Raw genomic sequence first — 26,100 nt, 5'->3', positions numbered from 1 at the left:
CCCAAAAAAATAAGGATGTGTCTGTACGAGCTGTTACATTGCCATTCCGAAATCTGCTTATTTGGTCACATTCTATTTGTTGATTGTATGAAGCCAAAACAGTACGGTTTTATATTCTGTTATATTGAAGTCTAGCCGGATCCCCGAATAAACCTTAGCAGGAAGACTGAGTGTGAAAGAGATCCTCTCAAGTTGCAACACGCCTACCGGTCCTCCCTCGAAGAAAAGGGGACCACCTCTCCAATCTGCCACTTGACGTGTCATCCAAGACAGCCCCGCAACATCCGAAGCCTTTCGGAAATCTGGCGAGATCACCGCACAATGTGAACTCTCTTTAGTTTCTCAAGTAAGATTTATATTATGATGTTTATTGTCATTTGAGGAATTATGTATCTGGAACATTTCCTACAATGACGTAGTTGCTCTAATGGGCAGCTTGGACAGCTTACCCGTGCTGCCGACAGACCTCCATCTGTTTATCTAACCCTGTGATAGATGGGCTGTGGAAATGTCCTCTCCCTTGTGTCGCTGCAATCAGTTGGCCCATCACTACTGATAAGAAAACGTGCCAAAAACACAACCTCACAATGTGGCAAGGCCTCACAACAAACTAGGTTAATGATGCAGGAGGACTGGGGGTCACCCTTTGGACTCCCATTCTGTGTTGGATTTATCTAGCTTTGTGATGAAATTGCTTCTCTAATCTAGTGCTCCTTTGGTCTGATAGACAAAAAACATGACAGCAAATGTATCATCAAAAGAAATGACTTGTTTTAAATACAGAAATGATGATGACAATGTCTCTTAATATAGATTTAATCGACCAAGTATACTTCAGTTTTAGTTAGTTGATTTGATGATTGTGCTTTTTTTTAAGTTTAGGAAAAAAAGGAAGAGAAGAATATGCGTTGATTGAATGAGGTTAATGTCTTCATTAGAGCTTGAAGAATCTATGTCAAGGACAACTGATGCTGTACATGGGGGAGAACAACCGCTAGAGAAGGCACAGACCATAAACTAGAGTATTTTTCATGACTATACTCTGTGCGGTAGGTTAAAAAGTTTGCATACCCCTGAGGTAAATAAATATGCAAACTGCCTAGATCAAACAGATTTTGCAAGATTTGATTGGAGTGTATGTGTTATTTTATTGAGGTCGAACGCTCACTAGTGAATGGATAAAAATGATTTTTTTTTTTTTCTTCTTGAGGTCAAGAGCCATGCATGTTGTACAGGAAGGACAGACAAAGAAGGACATAAAGGGTGATGTATGATGACCTCGTGGACATAACCTACTTCAAATATAGTAGCCTTCCTCCAAGAGTCATAGATGAGAGTGGCTCATTCTTCTGAAGAATAGTTGGCTCTGGTAGGTTCAAATCAAAGTCACGCTGATTTACTCGTACTGTTATGAATGCAAAGGAATGCAGCGATAGAATTTGAAGTAGAGAGGGGACATTTAATATCTGCCAAACCAAAATAGAGAAAGACTCAAGGGCACAACATGATTGGCAACTTCAGATGCATTGGTATGATGGCCTCAGGGCATTTCTCAATACAATTGGTCTGTTTGCAGGTCATGAAACCAATGTTGCAGTCTGCCAACCTCTACACATAACCAGCCAGTCAATGTCGTTTCAATGATAGGCCCGGGATGAATTTCATCCATCATACGGCCCTAAAAGTTTCAGCTGGTTTGTGTAACAGTTCCTCACGTGTGACGAAGCACCAGACCTAACTAGATGGTAACCGCAGGGCAGCTCCGTTCTGCACCAGCAGTTGCATTTCGCTTCTACGTTGAATGATGCAGCCGTGGTTCCAGTGGTGCCTTTTAAGCACTGACAGTGGAGCCCACTCACTCTTTGCCTCAGCATGTTTCGTCTCAACAATCTCTCCCAACTGACACACGGGCGCGTCGGAAAAGCCCACAACCAAAACGGTGATCCATTTTAACGTTTTTCATTTTATAGAAGCTTTGTGCCATTTGCATCCGTTGATCTTGTGAGTTTAACAAATTCGGATGCAATATACCGGAGCAGTCGTCGTTACCATGTTCACATCACGTGACACCCAGAGGGCACCTCACTGTCGCTCGGCCGTACATCGAAATTGCTCGGCTTCAAATAGAATGTTCTCAGAGGGAAATGACCACGGGGCAAAAGTGTCACCGAGTGTCATCAGCAGCTTGCAACAGAGACGGAAAGAACTAGAGAAAGGTATAGAAGTGGACTTTCTGGAAATGTGAATACGACCAACTTTGTGTGAGTTATATTTCCACAAAGAAAGTAGAGAGAGAGAAAAAAAACCCCACAGTATTTCTAATCTAGATTTCACCTGAATGAATTTGGACATTCCTTGGACCATTTAGTTCCAGCACCGTGCTGCTTAATGACTGAAAGCTGTTCTCCCCTAATTGTATTTTAGTCTGGGTGCCACAATCACCAGTGCTCAGTTGAAGAAGCTCGGGTTCCGTGTCTGGTCTCTGATGGATGTGTCCTGTTTTTAGCTGCCAACTGTGTCCCCGCTGCAGAGGCCACCCCCCCAGCTGCAGGGGATCGGACTGGTGAGCGGGCCAGCAGCCAGGTTGTTGATGAAGCTGCAGCTGGGACACAGATAACATGAGCCAAGTCGGTGAATATTCCAATAAAATTGGGAAGCCAGTTTGTCTTAGTCATTGTCATTTAATTGTTATTCTTGAGTGCATTGATCAACACATACAAACTGAGGGCTATTGCTGCTCAACTCGAAAACATGAAACCAAAACCTGTACGTTGGCTTAAATGCATAAAATGAAATTGTATTTTTTTTGTTTATTCTGGACGTGTATTATTATTATTATATGTAGTTACATTTATATTATCATTATTATTATTATCATACTTTTTTTTTTTTTTTGCTCATGCTTGCTTATTTCCTTTATTCACTAAACTCTGAAAAACATGCCATGATTGACATCTGTAATTAGACCAGTGGAAAAAATGACGACTTTCTGGTAAATTCAGTTGACTTAATTCACTCAAAACCATGATTTACCTGGAAACTCTTGCATCTCTTTTCAAGGTCAAGGTCACAGAATTATTGCGTGCGTATGCATTCAAAAGTTCAGACTCATTTCAAAGGTCCTTCCTTGACATATGCTTCATTTATGGGCTCATTACGAGATAATTAGTGTGACAGATTAGACTTGCACATAGTGCTGGAGTTCCATTTACACATTTCAAGGCCTGACTTTTCTGCATATTGGCTGACCATCATGCACTGTTGGCTTTTTAAGTACAACCGGGTCCCAAATTATAGAGGGGGTGGAAATGCTTGTAATATTCAACGCCTTGATGAAAAGGGCCCCAAATAATTATGCCAACACATGTTGTCTCCCCTTTGTTCTTCATGATATGATTAGACACATTTCCAGAGCTGGGCTTGAGCAGGAAAGGTGACATAAACACAAAGATGGTAACAAAATCCACCGTGGTGAGGTAGGTAATTATCATTAAACAAGAAACTGTGTTGAGATTGTCATGCTGCTATCATTTACCTCATCACCTGGCTGGAAGTAGCACATTGTCATAATGTGTCCCTCTAAGTTTTGCTGAAGAGGCTGTTTATCATCACGGGTTGTAATTATACCTGAGGCTCGACACATTTAAATGGATTTGCCGTGGAGCTGATAGCTTAAATATTTGATTAGATGTCTTCATTGATGTGTGACTGGCTTTGCATTTTAGCCTTGGAGAGGTTTATGGTTGCTCTCACCGCTGATTGTGTTTGCTTCAATCATTGTTGATAAGATGAAGGACTTGCAGGGACAACATTATAGCTAGGCACACAAATATGTCAGTTGTCAAAAGGTAGCTGAGAGAGAATCAGATTCCTAATTCATATGTGACACTGACACATTTCATACATCCCATTTACTCGTTTGCATTTTATTACAGTCTGAACGCTAAAGACGCCTCGACATTTTTCGGGTCTTTGTGGTGCATGCAAAAGAAATCTAAATTTCTCAGTGTCTTTGTAGCTCCTCAAAATTTCATTGAAATTTTATTTGTTCTCCACACGTAGATATCACAACCATGAAACCGAGGGTGGAGCGATAAGGAAAGATGATAATTTGTCGGAAAGCATTATTATTGTGGCAGTCACATTAATGAACATTGCTGAATGCTGAGGCAATTAATTACTGTTTGCATCATCACCCTGGAAAAAGTGTTTAATTATTTTTTGTTGCACTCTGATGCACTTGGAGAGCATCATGGAGTGTGCTCAGGCTGGTAAAATGGATGCTGGCAGGGAAGCAGCTTAAGTGTGGTTTCACTGCCTAATGGCCATTGTACTGGCAGACCAGATGGTCTTGGTCATGCACTGAGGTGAACTGAGATTTACCTCATCGCAAATGACTCAACGCCATTACTCTTACTTGTCTGTCCGATGAATGATCAAAACATTATGGTAGAACCTCATGGCAACGTTAATTAAATAACAAATGTTACCTCAGTTCAAATATGTCTGACAAGTGTCTTTCGCTCACTGTTTGTGTGCCCCCATCTTTCTAATACACTTGTAACCTACTGGGTGGTAAGTTCACCACCTTAAACTACAAAGGTGCACTCCTTGAAATCCATTCCCCCACTACCACCTCCACTAGTTTAAGCTCGGCGGGGAGTCCTTCACATACTGCACTTCAAAAGAGCCCCCCATGTAGCACATTCATACAAATACGCCTGAAAGGGAAGTGCTTCCTGTGACAGCTAGAATATCACTAATTTATCCTGCCCATATTAGAATAATAAGACCATGAACAGTTATTTTCTTTTGAATAGAATAAAATGGATGATGCAATCGCTGCAAAAAGATTGACTGGTAAAGAAAGAAGGTACTTAGTGGTTTCAACCTTCAACTTGTCTGGAAGCAATACAGTACGCAAGAATGCCTTTGTATGGATTTCTGCAGATGTATTTGTGGCACGTGCATCTTAAAGTCCTTCACTAGTGGACTGCGGAGCTCTCTGGGCAGTCAAATTTATGATAAGCTGTCTGACTTAACCTATGGAGCCATGTATTTACGGCTCCACTACAGTGAGCAGGTGATTGCAACCATTAAATTATATATATGTGTGTATATATATATATATATATATATATATATATATATATATATATATATATATATATATATATATATATATATATATATATATATATATATATATATATATATAAACCTATACAAGTTTCGGTTTCATCAACGGAAAGGAAGAGAGATTATTATCACAGATCACAGTCCATGCCGACATGAGCAACACTAACCCAATTATTGTCTATTTCTAATATGTTGAGTGACAACGCAAGATGTTTATGTCATAATCCACCCATAATCCCATTTAAATGTTAAAGGAGGCATATCATCACCATCCAGTGAGAACCAAATGCCAAGATGAGGTTGAGTGTACTGTATATATATTTTTAAAGTAGTTCCGAATTGTATAACCTCCAACCTTAAAACTGTTGGGTTACATTTTTTAAAATTCTGGGTTAAAAACAACCCAATTTGGGTTAAAAATAAAGAAAAAGCGAACCCAGCATTTTCAAGTGTGTAAAAATTGGATTGACCCAGGAGGTTGGGTCAATTTGACTCATTTTGGGGGAATTTCTTACAAAAAAAAAAAAAACAGCCAAGATAATCGCGTCAAAGTAATCCTGGGTCGGTCCAATTTTGGATACTCAAATTGTTTCTAACCCCGCGGTTGTAATGGTGTAAGGGACATTCTAAATTCTTTCTACTCTTCAATCCAAAAAAGCACCCCAAATATGCCTTTAAACAAACAACATGGGAGTAATACACCTCATTTTACGAGTCAGTGTTGTCAATAAAAGAGAAAAGGTGATTTATCCAGATGGATGCGCCCAGATTGTACTCTGAATATATTTCCACAAATCTAAGGAGTGGCACAAAGTGTGCATAATGCAAGAGGACTGCATGTTCTCAGTCTGCCCATGAGACTAATAATATTCCAGCGGGATCCTTTCTATACTAATGACTTATGACTTGGTGCACTTGCCCTGCCGGTACAGACAATCCCCCCCCCACCCCTATTTTATGTTTCAGGACTGACTTTCCAGAGCTCAAGTACCCTGCAATATTGGCCACGCCCACATCGCATTAAACACTATTCAATATAAATTAACATTTAAATTATTTGGAACAAGCGTGAACGTGCAAGGTGTAAATCTGCAGAACTGCAATGCTGACATTTGCTTTAAGTACATTGCACAAGATCAATTGGCACGTATTTATTTGCATGAAAACCTCGACGATGTTTCAAATGAATAGCCCGAGGACGGAACGCTCAGGAGAAGCTCGGTAAAAAAAAAAAAAAAAGTGAAGCGCGAATGCCACACAGTGATTCACCAGCAGACTGACTGACGTCTCTCCGGTGTTGCACAGCAAGTCCCGCAGCTCGCCGCTTGCTTATTTTGCACACTCGAGTCGAGCCGAGCAGTCGCCAGTCGTCGCAGCAACACACGCAGAAAAGAAGAGAAGTTTGCGGCATGTTCAACCTGCGGCAGCCTCCGTTTCAAAACGCCGATCCAGCAACTGTTTGATTGTTTGATTCTTTTGATTATCATTATTTTTTTTGCTGGCTCCTTCCGTCGCCTTTTTTTGCCCTCTCCAGCTGATGTAAAGAAATCTCTCAACAGCAATGATGTGGACCTCTCATGATACCGCTGGATTTATTTTCTTGGCTGGGTTTTGTGTGCATTTTGGATTCTCCTTTGAAGGTAAGACTTGAAAAGGCTACGAGGTTGGAGAAACAGTTTTAAAGTGCGCAGTGTTTTAGAAAGCAGCTCTTTAGGAGTAAAGCAGTAAATCTTATGATTGACACGGGTTATAAAAACGTCCCAGACAACGGCATTACGATGTTAGACGGCGCCCCCCCCCCCTCTCCAAAAAAAAAATGCAACTGGTGACTGCTGTTTTAGCGCATCGAGTCCTTAACGCTCAGACAAATCATAATTTCTAGACCTAAGGAAAACTCCGTCGATCAAACAAATCTACCTCATGGAAAATATTCAGCACCAAGGATAGCGGCTGTGTGTCACTGTCCAATGCACTGAAAAGCATCTGCCCTTCATTTTGCATTGGATTCCACTTTCTCACTCCTTCTCGTGGGCATTCAAACTAAACACAACGAGCCCACAGCAAAAAACAGATTAATTCTTAATCAAAATATCTTCAGGGCTTCCTTCAAAAGTCATTTGTCTCTCTTGCTCTCTGCGCAATACTTGCAATGACATGCAAAAACAGTCAACAGCTTATGATTGTGTGGATTTATTGAACATTGGACGAGGAGATGAGAGGGGCAAAGTCGTTTGAAAACTGTTTAGATATTTAATTACTGATTATTTCTATGCGTACAGACATCTCTATATGATCCCCACAATGATTTCTCTCATTCCCCTGCTCTCCATCTTCCCTTCACTCATTATCTCTGCAACTCCCGCCCCCACACATCTCCCTTCCAATCTTCTGCAGGTCGCTTCACTGATCTACCCTCTAACATGACGGTTAAAGAGGGACAAAACATAGAGATGGCGTGCGCGTTCCAGAGCGGAACCACGTCAGTTTATTTGGAGATCCAGTGGTGGTTCGTGAAAGCCCCGGAACCCACTGAGGCCGTGGAGGATGTGGATACTGAAGAGGTAAAGAAAAAAAAAAAAGATGATCCTTGTGCTTTAAGGCATGCAAAGAAAAAACATGCTACTAACCTTCAGAAACATGAGGAAATTAAAATGTGACTTTGAAATGATGTCAATATGGTTAGAAAGTTTGTATTTGTGCTTCAAGTCAACATCATGTTGAGCAAAATCACATGGATCAATTTAAGATCAATCAAAGGATTTAAAAACAACAAACAAACATTTTCCTCATTTAGGCTATTATTCCCATAACTCAAGAGTCAAGGGCCCCAAATAGCACATTTCATGAAATAGTGCATTTAACGTCATCTCAGGGTCTTATGTTTTGCTGCTGCTGGTTATGACAGCTTGATCTTGAGCCAATGAGCTTTGCGGATGAGAATGTTTTAAATATGTTTGCTGCATTCAAGACGGACGGAAACGTCGGCTTACGTATTGTGCGGCAGGTAGCTGTGCTCACAAAAGGTTGGCGTATTGTGACAAACATCAAGCTGAGCTCTTTCAATCGCCATGACGAGAAGCAATCATATACAATGTGCGTGTGTGTGACAATGTTTTGGAAATCCACAAGGCTTTAATTATTGTTCCATTGTTACACAGCTCTTAGAGCATCATTGGCCGGGCTTTGATGTGGATTTGATCCCACATGACTCTTGGGTGTTAGGCTTAAAAGGCCTACTGATGCAGACATTACACTGTAACCCAGCATTTATTACTTGTTTGTCCAGTAGGGGAAGAGAAAGAGTGGAATTGATAGAAAGTACGACATCGTAGGATCACAACATAAGGAATGTGTTTGAAAAGATGACATTTGGAGCAAACTGGCAGCAATTAGAACAGTGCAAAATGTTGATGACAGCGGAACGTGTGGGTTGATGCATTTACTTTCAACATCCAAGGGCATTTTTTTTTTTTTCAGCATGTCAACAAATATGGTGGATTTGCTCTTGAGTTACTTAACTTTTGAAAAAAAAAAAAAAAAAAAAGCTTGTTTGAATCCTCAACTGCACGTAATGGCCAGAACATTAGGTACACCTGCACTATGTAATGAGAGCAAACACAAGATTTCTATAAACAATGACAAGATCATTCTCTTGTAGTTGCAAAGCACACGTGATAATCACATGCCCAACATGTAATGCCGCTCTTTCAAAAGGGTGCAGTCTTGTCGCAGTGCACTTCAAACATGAGGTCGAGGCCCATGTTGTGCCACCGTCTTCAGATATTTCTCGACAAATATGCTCATTTTTTGCAATCCAGTGTCCCTGAATCCTATCGTTGTTACATAACGACTGCTGCTCCACATCAGCCTGCCAATACGTGATACAAGGGAAGATGGATTCATGCCCTGATGTGTTTGCAGTCTTCTACCAAGCTTGACCATTGGCCCACAATCTCTGACCTCATTTTTTTGTGGTTGTTATTAGAGAGGAACATCACTCATTATGTTTTTCTGGCGTGGTCCCCAACCTTGGGTTTGTGGCCCAGTACCGGTCCCAGGCATTTGGTATCGGGGCCGCGCATGATAGAGATACATAAATCTTTATTTATATTAGTTTTAGCTGAGCATATATGCCCCCCCGTATCAAAATGGAAACAAGTCCTTAAAAAAACAAAGCTACTCTCACCTCAAGTTCAGCTACATTAGTATATCATGATTTTTTTGTACCATTAACTAACATTATCGGAGAATGCTTACTTCATTTCACATTTGAAATGTAAAATACTTAATGTGACTTTTACTAACGCATGATGATCAACGCTCACTAGGAAAGGTTACACACCAAAGTACTTCCATATGTATAATTCAGTAAATGTCACAATGCCAGTGATATCCTTACCGCATACTTTATTCATTGTGTACAATGTGGCCTGCAGCTACGATATAAAACGTAAATGCAAATATTCTTGTTATAAAGTCTTATTCTGTATATCAACATAGGAGAGCCACAATTAAAATATTCTGAAATAAAATATTAGTTCTTCTCAGTGGGTGCTGGCCTTATTTCTGACAGTTCGCTAAATCTTACCAAACATCCAGTAGATGGGCCTGTTTGGGGCCGATAACACATCAGAAGAGCAGTTTATAACCCGGGGGGCTGTGGCAAAGAACTGATTATTTATTTTTTTCTTAATTGTTGAAAAATCCTCACTAAATGTGAACAAATTGTTCTCGCGTGTACAGAAGCTTACTTCTGGAGCCATGACTCACGTGACTCATTCGCTTGATAGATGGCCAGAAACAAACTGTCATGGCAGAATATGTCCCTAGAAAAATTTAAATGGATGAATATTGTATGCACTCAAAACGAAAAAAAAAAAACAATTCCACTGTTAGAACTCATCTTTTACAACTCTTTTTTTTTTTCTTTTGCATTTAAAATGAGATGCTGCCAGTACATAATCACACGCACGCAAGTAGAAAAAGGCATGACTCACCCCCTCCCAAAAAAATATAGTCACACTACTGAAAGGATTTTCCAGGACGATGATGATGCTGATTCAAGGCAAAGCAAAAGAGTGGAAAAGCGAAGTAATAATAGGAGCGAAATACCTGCTGTTACAAAACACAACCAAATTGATGCCTCATTACTTAGTGTATGGCAGCCGTGGCTCTTTTCAAACTGCCACTAAATCAATGTATTCTATATGCCGTTTTTTTCCTAAGCAAAATGGCATTTTTATTGATAGAAAGACTCAGAGACATTTCCCATTAAAACCAAAACAAAACACAGTATTACACATAGCCCCAGTTGGCTATATTAAAATGTCTCTGCAAAGCTACTGCGAAATGGAATGCGTACAAGAATACCCTCGATGATAGTAAAGTGCGTGGATGAAGCACGTCAGGAGTCATTTAATTTTAATCAATATAAAAACTGGCTTGGATATGAAAAACTAATTCATTCAGTGGGCTCTCGAGCTGTTGTTTATCACATATCGATAAATAATTGAGGTATGATACATAGTGTAGGATTTTTATTTTACTTCAAAAAATATATATATTCCAACCTGTGAGTTTTTCTATTGTCAACTGATGTCAAAGTTGATCACCCGTTCTTTTTTTTTTTTCCCAGCTAATCCGCCTCTTCTGTTCGCTATGAAGTCGATACACAAAGTAAATCTTTACAATCCCTTTCCACAACTAATTCTATTTGATTTAGGATTATGCTGGGATATAAGGAACAAAAACAAGAAAAGCTGAGTTATATATGGGAAGGTAGCAATCCTGATCCTTTCAAATAGTACTCGTAAAGCTTAAGAATCAATGTAATTCTTTATAAAATATTGCAAAGTGTGCAAATAAAAACACTGAGTTCATCAATAAAACAATATTACTTGCAGTTTTGAGTATCAAAATAATCCTTGTGGAATAATAACTGTGTTTGAGTACATATAGCACCGCAGAATATGAAATAACAGCCCAAAACACGTAAAAATATTGGCTTGAACCAAACATGCACATTTAATATCTCCAAGATTGCTTGAAGTGTATTCCACGCTTAGACTGGATTTGATGATGTGAGCTATGTTAAAGTACATTTCCATTTAAGTGAGATACATATAAAAAACCAGCAGAGAAGACATAATGCAAAACTACCCTGCAGCTAAGTATGGGATAAGCTGGCTCATGCCATTAAAATAAAAATGTGTTATAATTGACTATTACCTAAAATATGCGCTGGAGCTCTTTGACAAAAAAAAATGTAACCTCATCATAGCAAGCCATTTTTATTTTGTAAGTGTGTGTGTAACAATAAGGAATCCATTAAATATTGTGCTATTTTGGACTGGTACTTTGATTGGCGCCCAAGTGGAGGCTCCTTCGGCGCTTTAACTGATATAACGCCACCTGGAGTCATGATGTACAATGCATCATTCCGGTAACTACTGCCATCAGCCTCGTGGCCCACACAGGTCGGTAATGATTGTAATGCTTTTCCAAATGGTTTGCAGTGAACATGAGCTCACTGCAGGGTGCTGCTTGGGTTTTGGTGGACACACACACACACACACACACACACACACTTGGGCTGACAGGTGCTTCCTGTTCTATTGGACTGCTTGAAGCTCTGGTGCAGTCATCGGTCACAGAAGCTTTTGTTCTTTTGGAATGGCAGCTACTCTTACAGCCTTTTCGTGCAAATTTTTTACTATGTTCTAAATCCCAGTTGGGAGAATCGTCTTTAATTTTTCATTTGATTTCATTTTCAGTAACATTTATTGGGTTGATGCAAGATGATGTAAGTGACTATGTTGGCCATTTTCTTTCTTTGTTCCTCAGCTCCCTCCGACTCTTTATAGTAAGCCATGTCTAATGTAAAGAAAGTGCTTTGGCGCCGTTTTGTGGCATCTAAAGGCAATGACCTTTTAGTGGCACTTTCTACCATTTCCCCCAGGAAGTGTATGACTAAAACTGACAGTAATTTTGAGAGCGGATGTTCTCCAAAGATGACTGTAAAGGAGTTGATTGGAATAATAAACATGCCTGTGTATAGATTCACTAACATTGACTGCCAATCGTTTCAGGGTGCACGTATATAAATTATTTTTAGTCCAATTATTGATATTGAAGAAAAAGAACGAGAAAACGTATTGCTTGCAAGTATGTTAGCTCCTTTTCTCAGTTCAGGTGTTCATTACAATGCCACTTTCAAAATAAACCTAATTAGTCAAATGCTCGTTTGTGTCTGAAGGTCTTTCAGACTCTGAATAATTACAGACCTAATTAGAATACAGGCTTTATACCGGGGCCTTCAGTAAAAACGTGAAGAAAAATTTCTCATTCAAGACTTTGCCTTTCCTAGCTGCATATCTATTTATTTATTTATTTATTTATTTATTTATATTTATGTGCACCCTTTTAAGGATTCACTGATGAGATGTGTCATTGTAGTTTGTAGTGTAGTTTTGATTTTCTTTGCTTGATTTCCTTTGTGCAGATTGATGTTTCTTCTATCAAATACATAAGCAATTTATTGTATAACAAAAGGGGAGAGCAGCTGTGGTGTTACATCTGCAGTGCGTCGCAACACTCATGGTGAAGTCACAGTGATTGTCTTGGTTTAGTGCGATTGGCTCCACGCCCAAAATACAATGTGTGACAGTTTGACCCAGTGGGATCAAAGCTCTATTAGCAACATCATGTCACATCAAGAACATCACTTTTTGATGAGCTCAGAGTGAAAATGGGTGGGAACAAAATTACTTTGGACATATTTGGCACAAAATTAATCGTCCTCGGAATGATGATGATGAGATTCACCTGGTGCCATTTATCAATAAGATCAAATTATTCTTGTAAGTGCCAACAAAACTCAAAACAAACATTTTAAAATGGCATTTTTCTCTGGGCAGCGACTGCTTGACCCATGTTGATTGTATTATCTGCATTTAGATGAATAAGATGGTGGAGTGAAGGGATGAGCAGATGGAAAGAAACATATGCGAGTTGTGACGCAACAAGGGTACTTGAAGCCCCGAGGGAAATATGTGAAAGATTCATACGTGCGTGCAAAATAATACTCATTTACTTTCCCATGTGCATCAAAACATTGGTCGGACAATGACATGAAGACAGTTGACGCTTGAGATTCATTCAAGCAAGATTATGATTAGATAAGAGTAAGAAACACCACTATTCATCTTAAAGTATCATGTTTGAGGCTCACAATAATATTACCATTTGACAGTAGAGCTACACAATATAATGCGAAAAAAAAAAATGTGCATCTAATTTGACATACAACAAACCACCGCACCTAAGAAAAAACAACCAATCAGAATCCGTAGGGTCAACCAATTGTTGTATTTGTTTATCAGTACTTTGCAGTTGGAAGAAAGGCACACAATATATATATATATATATATATATATATATATATATATATATATATATATATATATATATATATATATATATATATATATATATATATATATATAAAGGCCCAAGTAAAGTGAAACACTACATTGTACCTATGTGTCTTACTTTTCCTGATATGCAATGCAACCAAAACACTTTCATCCAAAACACAAGTGAACCAGGATGTTCTGGATATCGACTTGTTATTGCTCAATTATTCATTAATAGTCAACGGCATGGCCTGATGGGCAGGGAAGCAAAGGAGATTGAAGGTTATCGGTTTAACCTTACATTTCTCCAGAGACGGGTGTCACGGCGTGAGACACTGAGCTACCAATTGCTTGTCACAAGCCGGTTGGCGTGCTGCTGTCAATGTACAAAGGCTGAATTACGTTGCAAATGAAGTACAGCTGCTTTCTATTTACAGTAGAGTAAAATGATATTCTTTCTCAGGTTCCAAATGATCTCCCATAATGTAATGAGGTTGACCTGTTTTACCATAATTCAGAGTGGCGATGCACTCTTTCTGTTGACAGTTTAGTAAAGACCGCATTATTTTCTCACAGTTGTTCGAGTGTGACTCTGCGGTTTGTTTGAAGGTTGCAGTTGACATTCTTCACGAGAGACTTGTTTCCTCAGAGTGCAGTAAAAGTCTTTGAATTATTTTATGGATCAATTCTTCTCATTGTGCTACCACACCGCATAAAGCTGTATAAATTGCAAAAGAGGCTCTGAAGAATTACTTAATGGCTTTTTTTTTTTTTGGTAAACTTCTTGTTAGGCAACACGATACACAATGGCCATCACCTATTTGTGCAATATTTCCGACATCTCTTGATGTAAACAAAAACTACCAAAGTCCCTAAAACTGCACATGTAGAAATGTGATTGCATAAGTGTGCACACTCATATATGTTAGAAAAACAGAATGTGTGCATCCCACACTGATTCACAGCAAAACATAAATAAAAAGGAGCAGGTGAAAAATTGCACCGAGCAGCATACCGATAAGAAGCATGTAGCAAGTGATGATGTTTGACCTCAGCTACCTTGATCATCGTGTCTCAGTTGTCTTCATAAAACCTCTACGGTTCTCGCTTTGACATAGGGCAGTGATGAAAACGATAAGGAACATGTACTCTTATGACCACTGACACTGAACCAGCACTATATGTATTTATATATATTCGACCTTTGACTCTTTGTTGTGTAATACAATATTCCGCGTCCCTGTTTTCTTCCTTTCATGTTGGGCACATATAGTTTCAAGTCTGGATTCCATCCGATTGTACGTGACAGGGGTTAAAAGCATTGTCACATACGAGGGGTCAGAAAGTGATGGCGTTCCAACTAAAAGCAGATCAAACCGCTAGATAAGACCATCTTGGAGCTGTGATTCGACCTATGTTGCCACTATTAGTCCTGACACCGCTGTTAGACTGTCAACTGAAGGAAAGTTAATCCAATGCAGTGTCACGATACGACTTGTCAGATCCACAGGACTTCCTTTTCACAATGGACCTTGAAATCATTCTGATTTGACAGAATGCTTCCGTCTTGGGATGGCGACCTTTTAGTTGCAGTGTAGTTGGTTGATTGATCATTGTTTTAATGAATATAATACAATTACATCTTAAATATTTGATGAGTGGCATCAAAAGGATCATCATCTTGTCAGGACTTCAACTCACAATAAACCTTTTTGGAAGCAGGGACTCACAGAGCGGATTATAATTGTCTGTGGGGTCTTCATTATGAATGACTGATCTGAAATTACACATTAACATTTAAAACAGACAGTCACTAGAGACAAATACTTAATTCGTGTATTTAATCATTGGACGACATGGCGAGACTTTTAAATGGACCACCTGCTATTTGCGGGATCCTTGGACTGACTGACTACTGCCATGAATCGCAAAAATCATTGGCACCGCTGGAAAAAAATAGGATGTAGTGTTATTGCTGAAATATCCCAGAAAATGGCAGCAAATGACTACATTTGTCTAAATGAAGCTCCTCAACTTACTTCTCATGAATTTGGGCATTTCTTTTTTCAAAGTGGCTGTACTTCAACTTACAAGTATCCGTTGGAACCCAAGATGGCTTGAGAATGTGAGACAAGGGAATTTCCTTTCCATTCTAAATGGCAGCTGGCTCCTGCCCCAAGGAAGTGAAGAGGATGATTTGTCAGCCCCATAATGCTGTGCCTGAGGAGGCTAGATCTCATGTAGATGACTTTTATGGCCAATCATGATTAATTTCTCTAATGATCTGCTGCTTTTGGATTCATCTTCACATTTAATTAAATCACCATTGTCTAATATGAAATATGGATTGTATTCTGTGGTTTCTAGTAGAGGAAATTAATATTTTAACCTTTTTTGTTTGACACATCAAAATGATAACACGTTTACAAGACCTGGAATATCAATAGTCTGATTATCAGGGTGTCTCTGGAATTTTATTACAAATTCATTCTCTATTGAACCTTCCTTACAATAAACATCTCCAACAGAACGCAACATAGCTTGTCATAATAATCCATGAGATGGCTTGCACTTCTTGAAAATTAATTATACTGTGTCTAATCTTCCCCTAGTTGATGGCATCAAAATGAATAAAACAAATTAGTCATGAGAGGTTGCATCAACTTTGGATTTGCTGCCTTTATTTTGTTGTGTGGAATGATAAATGTCACCACATGCAGATTCATTTTCCAGGGTAATAGAGCAGAAGGAATACTGCAAAAACTTGACATGTAGCAACACTAACGCGTCGTCGTGGCTGTAGGGTCCAAGACTTGCTATGAGCACCATACAGAATGTATTGACAAAGACATACAAAAATAGAAACTAATACAGGTTTTATGCAGGGAAAACATCCTCATCAGTCAGACACTATCTCTGCCAGCTCTAATTCAAATAAATTATAGGGATGAAGGTTTTGATGGCATTAATTTCCCCAAATAAAACTGTCATAATAGTTCCTGATAGTGTGAGTCTGAAAGGTTGTTTGTCTATATGTGCCCAGTTATTGCCTGGTGACCAGTCCAGGATGTACCCTGTGCCTCTTGCTTAAGGTCATCTGGGATAGACTTCAGGTCACCTGCAATTTTAATGAAACCAAGCGCGATAGAAAATGAAGGGCTAGTTTTTGAGATGGCAGGCTGTTTCTTTCAGTGTGGCTTGGAGAAAAAAAAAAAAAACAGACCACTCGCGGAATAAAATGCATCGTAACATTTATAGTGGGAGTCATTTTGTTTTACAGTATGTTTGCATGAGAGTTGCGGTATAAGATTTTCGTGAACACGGCAATGCCACATTCAGATTTGGGAATCTCCCTAATGAAGCTCTGCTGTCCTTCCAACATTACAATCAATGTATGATAGAGAATTTATGGAAAGAGAGCTTGTTAAAAATATTATAACTATAACGGTTTTCTTCCAAGCCAGACAGGAAAAAAAAAAAACATTCACAAAATATGAGCCCAACATGTATTTCTTCCTGCTCATTTAAAGCCGAGTGCAGTTTCACTTGGTCAATAGAGCACAAGATGATGTATCAAAATGAACAATCGCAGACTAAAATTTTTTTTTTTCTTCTTTTACCTTTGGTTCGTTGAAGGGCTAGATGAGCTGCAGCATATTAGAAAATGTGATTAGATAAAAGTGCTGCCAGTGCTGATGTGATGATGGGTTGCTTTTCAATAGCAGAAGACTGATGCTTACAAAAAAGAAGAGGGAAGAAAGAAAGGAATGAGCATTGCATTAAAGAAGGGATTGGAGAGGTGGGAAAATCTCTCAAATGAGAATCAAACAATGGTGTTTTTCATCTACTGTTTGCAATCGGTTCTTGGAATGACATCCAAATGGTTCAAAGTGCAAAGAATTTGCCATTTACAGCAATAAGTTCAAATAATCAGTTTCCCAAAGAAACTGTTACCAGTAAGTGTGATGCATACACGAGTAAAAAAAAAAAACGAAAAAAAAAAACGGGACCCCACTCGGCCTCCTACATCCAGGGATAATAGAGCTGTCACAGTGTTTTGACTCGGGGTATTGATTTTGCCGTTAATTGCTTTTAAGCCCGCTGGCTGGATAGCAGTCCGAGGATATTAAATGTAATCTATTGTTGCACTAGAGCAGTCATAACAGTGATCGTACACTGATATGGACACGTGTGTTATGAGCGCCCGTCATTGTTAGATCAATCGGGACCGCCCCAAAGCAACGTATCACACAGGCCACCTCTGTGACGATTCAATACGCCAAATCTTGTTTCGTTAGTCGCTCGTGCTTTTCGTTGAATTTCATCACAAGGATTTTCAAAACAAGATGTCTGAAAATATTTGAGAGGTCATGAGGAAATGTCCCGTGGAATATTCCGCCATGGTCATCCTTTTTTCATCAAAAGATGGAAAATTATTTTCCTTTTATTTCATCACTTTCCAATAGAACGTCTTTGGAATGATAAAGACTGACTCATTTTTTTAAATGCGTTTTTAAGCCTCATGACCCTGGTCAAAACGAAAGATAAATCAGACTGTGTTTATACAGGACTAGAGAAATGAGAGAATCATTACTTTTGAAAGCCTGAAATCAGATTTTCTTAAGTAACCTTAAGTAAAAAAAAAAAAAAAAAAAATACCTCCCCAAAATATTTTTTTCTGTTCTCGTATACCAAACTGTACGCATTTTTTTGGGGGGGGGTGAGTTTTGGTAATTGGAAACTTGCAAGACAGCATTTAGATTTTCAAGACCGGACTTAACTTGGTTTTGTTTGGAATTTAGTTTCATGTTTTTCTGGTCACCCTTGTGTCAATGTCTGTCTGGTTAAGTTATGGCGTCCACCTGTGCTGCCTCCGACAATTTGTCACTTATCCGGGTGTTTCTCGTTTGTTTGTATTTTGTTCCCTGCTTCCTTTCAGTTCATGTCGGTTCATGTGTCAAGTGTTGTTTTGGTACTCTGAACCTGGTGACTTTGTGCTTCTGCTGATTTAATATTTTGAATTATCCAAGTACGTACATTGGTTTGCCTTTTTGTTGCCTTTGAATGAAATTATTCTTGAACTGCACTCCTCGCTTCCCTGCATTTAGGATTTTATTTTTAATTTTTTTGTCTTATTTCAGGTGACACAGCTGCGTTTTAGCGCCCTCTATTAACCAGCTGCCACTGTTTCTGATTGAAATAAATATGAATGTCTTCGGCACTTTCATTTCTGATTTCAAAGGCTTTTTTTCAGATACTGCTCCTTTATTTTACCTGCCCTTGGGGTTCTCAGCCTTGCATAATAGATTACAGTAAGATGACTACAAGCTCGTGTGGCGCTTTGAAACACCTCTCCTGAAATTTACATCACCTGCAAGATCATCATCAGGCCTTGAATCCAAATGCTTCACCCCTATTTTTAAATAATGCTGATGCATTATAATTTATGAGATGGTAAGATTTGAAGACGGAATATCATGGACAAAATGAAATTATAAAGCGTGACTTAACGCTGGGGCTCAGGAATAGCCTGTTTTTGTCACCATAGAAATGAATTCGCCAATCGGGTCAAAAATTGTATTTATTTTTCATCTGTTCAGGAGATTTCCGTGCTGAATTATCGTAACCTTTCCCAGGCTCGTCACCATCCATCCTTGAATATTCTTACTTTTGTTTTGCTGTTGTGCTGTTTGGTCTTGAGAATGTTTACAGTTACTTTGCAGTTGCCGCCAGCTTTAAATGATGAGCAACAATAACTTCCTTTTAAAAAACACTGTTAATACCCCTCTTATTTCTTATTCTCTCCTTCAAACTTGGACATATTTACTGATGTTCTAGCCTTGCCTGCCACAAACATAAATAGTCAGAAGCTGTATTGGCTTTTGCCTTGCGCAATAATAAAGCTGCCAACAGAAGTGCCTTGTAAAAAAACAAAGGAGCTGTATTTTTAAAGCGAGGTGTGGGTTGGTTTTACAACAATTTAGAAAAATCTGTGGTATAAATTACAGGCATGTCTCAATAAATCACACACAAATCCACACCCATTGTATGAACAATTTAGATCTTCAATTCACCTAACACGCAGATTTTGGGGACCCCAAACCTCTCAAACCTGCAAATTACGTGTTCACCGTGCCACCAGTGAGAATTTCCAAAAATAGAAAATGAGATTTGCATATTGCATGTGTAAAAGGCTTGGCTGCAAACTGAAAATGTATCAAAACTGAATACCTGTGGTTGGATTATTTAAGTGTCGTCTTTATCTTAAAAAAATCAGGCTTGTTAATTGAGTGGCCCGTCTCATACTGCATGGTTGCGTTTAATTAATGCCAATATAGCCATTTCATTTGGCAAGCTGGTAATGAACTAATTAAGTGAAAAGCAGCTCGCTTACAGTAAATACAACCTAGAATCTTAGTGTGCTTTAATTAATGTAATTATTTGAAGGATAATTTATTGGATGCAGAAGGGACTGATGCATCGGCATGCAATAGCATATACAAGGTCACACAGTAAGATAATATTGCCAGAAAAAAAAATGGTTGCGTTATCTGCACATCTATGAAAAGTACTCAATATTTATGTTATAGGAGGTAATTTAATAAAAAGATGTTGAGTGAATGAATTTATTTATTGGTTATGCAAATTCAATGCCAAACTTCCTATTGCATGTCATAAAAAGGATGAAGGATACTCGTTATATTTGCTCTTTTATTTTTATATTCATTTGATAGAATTTAGAAAAAAAAGTCAATTGAACATATATACGCAAAACAATTTTCCAACATGAAATATGATGCCAATCATGACTTGAAAGACGATGAATGTTTCGTGACATCATTGCAGCCATTTTTTGACTTGTATCATCGGGAGACTTTATTTCATCTAAACTTTCTCCAATATCCAACTCGTCAGGGGAACATTTCTTCATCACTGATTAAAGCAATAGTGTCCTTTCATGTATTTACATGTACAATTGAAGGCTTTGAAGGCTAGGCTGAACATATCCCTTGTCATAAACCAATGGGCTGTGAAGAGGATTAGTGTTTGCATGTGAAAAGAACTCCTGTCAACTGTGGGCTGTAATTAGGGTTAACAACTAAGCTTAGACCCAAAAACATCTTCAAGCAGGAATCAGTGAGGACTGTAATTAGGCGTCTCTTTACAGTTCACTTCTACTGTGATTAATGCTCTCTCTAACATTACACTTGTTATTCTCCGTCTCTGGTTTGAAAAGGGTGTGTTTGTGGCATCATTTATTTTATTATTATTTTTAAATATGGAAGATTCCAACAAATCCTCTCTCCCAAATGGCTTTCTAAATACATTTCTTTGTGCCATCGCCTGGTAATGTTCTATTAATGTGATTAATTCTCCTCTTTGTGCCTTTTCATTCTGTTTAAGCACAAACCTAAACGTAGCAAGCACACAGCGACACTTGGATTAAGTATGCCATCCCCTCAAACCCACAAGGGGGGGGGGGGGGGCGCTTTTGAAAGTCACTGCAAATGACTTGCTTTGGAAATTAACATCTGGATTGTGGAATGTTTTTTTTTCTTAAAGTTTGACACTTCACTGAACATAGTTTAGGATGATGTCAGGAGATGAAATATATATATATACATATACACCAGTGATCCTCCACCCAGCTCTCTTCTCTTGTCTCTCTATTTGTTAACCCCGAGAGAAGGGAACCCCTTCGTGTTCAGTTCCCCAGAGGAAGAACAATGCTTGCTTTATCCTTCCATTTATTCAGGCGGGTCAAGGCTCACATCAAAGTGCTTTCATTAGCTGACTCACAATCCTGATTAGATTCCAACATGAAAACCTTTTATCGGTACAAATGTATGCACATGAATTCCCTTCTTTCGACAGGTATGGCTGAATTAACATGGACGTATGCCCCCAATATCACACTGAGGATTGTTTGGACACACAAAGCATTTTATCATGTAATATTTCCGAGTGATACCTTGATCACAGACTTAACTGGCCGTGGATGTCAATCATCCTGGACTGTCATGTAACGCTTGTAAAACAAATCACAGAAAGAGCCAATTGTCTCATTTCTACTCCAATTGAAGTGATGGCAGTTTTTCTTTATGTCATGATAATTGAGTTTCAGGATGTCATTGAAGCTTTTTATACCCGGTGATTGTAGCGCATATTTTACGAGTAGTCAATGAGATATTCTTTTTACCAAGAATGGAGTGTTCACAAAGCACGGAGACGTAAGATTGAATTTGAGATACTTTTAAGTGGTCTTGGCTTTGACTAAAGAAAAAAAGCAATGGTCTGATAATGTAGAGGGAAACGGAATGTAAATGAAAGGAGGAAATAATGACTTGAGTCACGTTGGGAACATGCCCTACCAGGTTGAAAGCAAAAATAGACCTCATTGCATCCAGAAATATCTCTTATAGATGGGTACGAGAATGATTGATGATAAGTGATTAATGGTGACTTCTATGAGTCATCGGTGTACCGTGTTCCTCGCTTCTTTGATTCATGTGAAGAAAAAAAATAAGAGCCGGTAATTCGGAATTTTGAATGAAACTTCTTTTTTTTCAAAGTGAGAGAAGGTCGAATGCTTTCTAAACATGCTGCCCCACGTTTATCCAGGTAGACCAGTTCCCCTCCAGTGAAATAACTTGAACTTTATCCTTCTCATGTGACAAATATAGACTGCATAGCAAGCCCATAAAACTGCTGTGAAGTTTGTAAAAGGGGAAGCTGAAATTAATGACATGAAACGGTCTAATGCCACGGCAGAGGGCAATGAATTATGCTTCCCCATTAAAGACATCTCTTCAATACAATGGAGGATGTCAGGTCCATCTGTGAAATCAAGATGTAAGAGTCACGCTACACGCGGACAGAGAAAACCGGATCCAGCAGTAATTCTGCTCATTAATCACCTGTCTATAGAGCATCCTCCAGAGAGCGCCACTAGTTTCTTGTGTGCTAATCACAGCAGTTGAAGGAGTGTTCACTGCAGCAAATGCTCATAAGTAGCCGCCTTCTCCTTCTCCTGCCCTCTTTTTCATTCCAGCCAAGGAAGGCAGTAGTCGTGTTTTTTCACCACATCTAAATATCGTGAAGTCGGGAGAGGGACGATGTCTATCGTCAAAGTTGTTGGACTCACTGTTAATCTAATTTGAATTGGTTCACTATGATATAGTTGATATGACAATATAATAATTTAAAAAATCTGCTTAGCAGTATTTAACACAGGAACATTTGTATTTTGTTTTTTTTAGTGGCAGTGAAAAGAGTTTAGTTTTTCCCCCTTATTGTTTTTTATAATTTTATGAGTCGTACTGCATGCGAAATAAATGGATATACTATTATAATCCTGTGAGGGCAATTAAGGAGATGGCTACCAAAGAGAACATGGACTTATTAGCTCTGAGCGGTAAAACCATAATTATGCTTTGTGTTCAACAACTTCTGCAATGGAATTATGGAGAAAGCTTTTGTTGCTGAAGTATCAGGTTTGTCATTAATGATAGGGTTGTAGCTACATTTAGTCCCCAAAATAATGTAGCCATTACTGGTTATATGGATTGGCTGCTTTCACAATCCTAATAGTCTTTGCTTCTTTGTTCACAGATGGAGATAACACCAGAGCCTCATCCTGATGACGAGGGGACAAAAATCAGTGTAAGTCCAAAACCATTAAGCCAGTGTTTCTCAAGGTGCAATTATAATTTCAATCACAGTAGTGATTGGCAGAAATTGGACAATTTAGAAGTACTTATGTAGATGCTTAACGTTAAATGGTTGGGAGGGAAAAAAAATCTCATTCACTGCCCTGAGATTATTTTTCTGTTCTAATGAAATGAGAGGGATTATATAGACACTTTCGAAGATTTATAGCTCAATTAATTTTGCCATGATATGTAGTCCATCCATCCATCCATCCATCCATCCATCCATCCATCCATCCATCCATCCATCCATCCATCCATCCATCCATCCATCCATCCATCCATCCATCCATCCATCCATCCATCCATCCATCCATCCATCCATCCACATAAGGGGTGAAATTAATTGTCATAATCATTTTAATTGTTTAATTTGATTGTCCTTCTTGGATCAGGCAGAAAAACACTTTTCTTTCCATTTCCAATTCTAAAACCGGGAGAGGTGGAGCCTGTAGTAACAGCTTGAGTATTAAGTATTTATACATCAACACCCTTCAAATATTCTGACAATCAAGGCGGATCCCACCAACTGAAAAAGCCATGAAATGTGAAAAAGTACATACAAAAAATCCCCTGCCATGCCATGTTGTGTTCTATTTTTTTCATACATTAAAAAAGAAATGTATTATGATATTAGTATAAATTTCAAATCTAGAACATGTTTAAAAGTCAAAACTAACGGAAGTAAATTAATGGCATATGAGCAGGAAACAGCAATTTCTATTAGAACCTCGGTGATGCATGCAGCGAACACACAATAGCAACTGATTTCCCAACACCTTCCAAAGGAGCTAATCAGCAGAAGACCCAGGCAGGGTATTATTAGCATCAAATAGCTTCCATTCATTCAATCAGCTGCTAACATCCTTTTTCCTGCACTAGACACGTATGCATTGCAACTGCCAATCTTTGTGCTGCTATATGTAGAACACAATGTTTCAGTGTAATGACATTTGTTTTCTTGCGGTTATTCTTACAGACAGTCAAAGTGCAGGGCAACGATATCTCCCACAAGCTCCAGATCTCCAGAGTCGGCAAGAGTGATGAGGGCTTGTATGAGTGTCGTGTGACACAGGCCAACTATGGAGAGATTGTGGATTACAAAACCCAAGCTTGGCTGAGGGTCAATGCCTCCGCCAGAGCGAGACGTCCGTTGCCGCCTCCCAAGAAAAGCTCCCCCCTGCACCTGACAGACAAGAAACCGAGAAAGTCCGTGTCATCCTTGGGTCAAGACAGCATGAGTTCAGATCAGAGGGTGGACTCCTCGTCTTCGTCCCACGCATCCTCCAATACGGATAAACACAACCCCAGCTCAGGTATATAAATGAGGATTGTTTATTATTATCAAAAATATTTTATTTTGCAATTAAGTTCAAGCAATTTGGTTAGATTTAAATGCGCCTAACTTTTACATGGGCTCAGATGGACAGCAGTCAAATGCCTACACTAGACAGACTGACAGTAGAAATGCACTCAATCAATTGTGTCATTCATTTCATTAAGCATCCAGAGGGAGGAAGAAAAAGATTTTAACAGTTCAATCGACTTCATTTCCCCAATCACCCGGCCAGAAATGAGGAGAAATCTACTTATGAGGAAACAGTCGTAGGTCAAAATCAGTGAGAGTCTTGATCAAGCTGAAGAGATAGTGTGCATAGGTGCTGAAAATAAGAACAAAGGGAGCTCTGTGTGGTCTGATTAATGCATGTCTCACGCTTGATTCCGGGAGAGCAAAATGGAAATGTCTCAATTCGAAGGGTTTCCGCACTTCAGTCATCCAGATTAAAACGGAGTGATTATTTATGCGCGTATGGAGACACTCCAAATGAACTCAGACACCTCAGCAACGATACAAATTGAGATCTCCTCCACAGACAAAACAAATATTCCAACCACGATCCACTGCGCTGTCTTGGTCAGTATAAAGATTTTAAGAAACCGTTGACATGCTACTTGAACAATGTGGTGATTTTTCAATCCACACGAATGTAAATTCACTTTGACTTATTATGATATTGCGTAAGTAGGACCTTGGAATTGTGAGTAGCACGAATGCACCAATCTAGCAAATAATTGTAAACAACCGAATAGCTGTTTTCTTGACCAGAGGGGTAAGACGATACAATGGGGAGGTCAAACCACAATGACCCGGCCAACAAGAAAACGCATTCAGCTTTATTGTGACAGCTATTGAATTAAAATGTTTCTTTGTGTTTTCCATCTTCAACCAAGGCTGTTCGTCCGTTAGATGAATGTGTGAAATGAAAATAAACCAAATATTGCAGAAGTAAAGCCTTGTTATGATATAACCTATAGCCCCTATTTTATGTACATGTGACTGCAAGGAGAAAACCCGGAACGAAATCACTCATCTTCATCTTCATCTTCATCTTCTTCTGCTTATCCGGGGTCGGGTCGCGGGGGCAGCAGCTTTAGGAGGGACTCCCAGACCTCCCTCTCCCCAGCCACTTCCTCCAGCTCATCCCGGGGGATCCCAAGGCGTTCCCAGGCCAGCCGAGAGACGTAGTCTCTCCAGCGCGTCCTGGGTCGTCCCCGGGGTCTCCTACCGGTGAGACATGCCCGGAACACCTCCCCGGGGAGGCGTCCAGGAGGCATCCTGATGAGATGCCCGAGCCACCTCATCTGGCTCCTCTCAACGTGGAGGAGCAGCGGCTCTACTCCGAGTCTCTCCCGGATGACCGAGCTTCTCACCCTATCTCTAAGGGAGAGCCCGGACATCCTGCGGAGGAAACTCATTTCAGCCGCTTGTATCCTGGACCTCATTTTTTCGGTCACGACCCATAGCTCGTGACCATAGGTGAGGGTAGGAGTGTAGA

At 39.3% G+C, this 26,100-nt stretch overlaps 1 long non-coding RNA gene across 3 annotated transcripts in view; it reads right to left on the bottom strand.

The window, feature by feature from the left end:
* LOC147041809 (uncharacterized) overlaps nt 1-26,100 on the bottom strand; it is a 127,375-nt gene that overhangs the window by 22,119 nt on the left and 79,156 nt on the right. Inside the window, exon 3 of one of the 3 annotated variants that reach the window (XR_015069204.1) lies at nt 23,650-24,449. The exons of the other annotated variants lie outside the window; for them this stretch is intronic. This is a non-coding gene — a long non-coding RNA (uncharacterized LOC147041809). Of the gene's footprint in view, nt 1-23,649; nt 24,450-26,100 lie in introns of those variants that run through there. 3 annotated transcript variants of the gene reach the window in all.

Source organism: Syngnathus leptorhynchus, chromosome 19 (genome assembly GCF_054491065.1).
Source record: "Syngnathus leptorhynchus isolate UIUO chromosome 19, UIUO_Slep, whole genome shotgun sequence".
Classification (NCBI taxonomy): Eukaryota; Metazoa; Chordata; class Actinopteri; order Syngnathiformes; family Syngnathidae; genus Syngnathus; species Syngnathus leptorhynchus.
The sequence above is the reverse complement of the archived record's forward strand: the minus strand, read 5'-3'. Positions and strand labels throughout refer to the sequence as shown.